General features: G+C 38.7%; 1 protein-coding gene across 1 annotated transcript in view; it reads right to left on the bottom strand.

The window, feature by feature from the left end:
• Window positions 1-305, bottom strand: part of ANGPT1 (angiopoietin 1) — a gene marked incomplete at its 3' end in the record, with an annotated part of 49,473 nt that overhangs the window by 45,099 nt on the left and 4,069 nt on the right. The gene's annotated exons all lie outside the window — the stretch shown is intronic.

The raw sequence follows: 305 nt of genomic DNA, 5'->3' as shown, positions 1-305 counted from the left end.
CCACTTACCCCCCCCCCCCCCCCAAAAAACCCCATCTATGACCATACCAACTATTACGACTAAGTTGTCATGAAGCAAACTGAGATTTAAACTTACAGTACACAAGAAAAGTGGTAAAAAACAACTTAGATTTATTATACAGGAGCTAAAACAGTGTAAGTCCACACCCTACCTCTTTTAGCCAGTCCGTAAATAATACCTGTACTTTCTAATTACTGTATTTTCTTCTTCCATTTGATCAGTTGCTTAGACAAGCTATGCACAGATCACTTCATGATGTACAGAGCAAGAGTGTAAGAGACTAA

Source organism: Buceros rhinoceros, unplaced genomic scaffold (assembly GCF_000710305.1).
Source record: "Buceros rhinoceros silvestris isolate BGI_N320 unplaced genomic scaffold, ASM71030v1 scaffold5520, whole genome shotgun sequence".
Classification (NCBI taxonomy): Eukaryota; Metazoa; Chordata; class Aves; order Bucerotiformes; family Bucerotidae; genus Buceros; species Buceros rhinoceros.
This window is presented reverse-complemented; position numbering and strand designations above follow the sequence as displayed.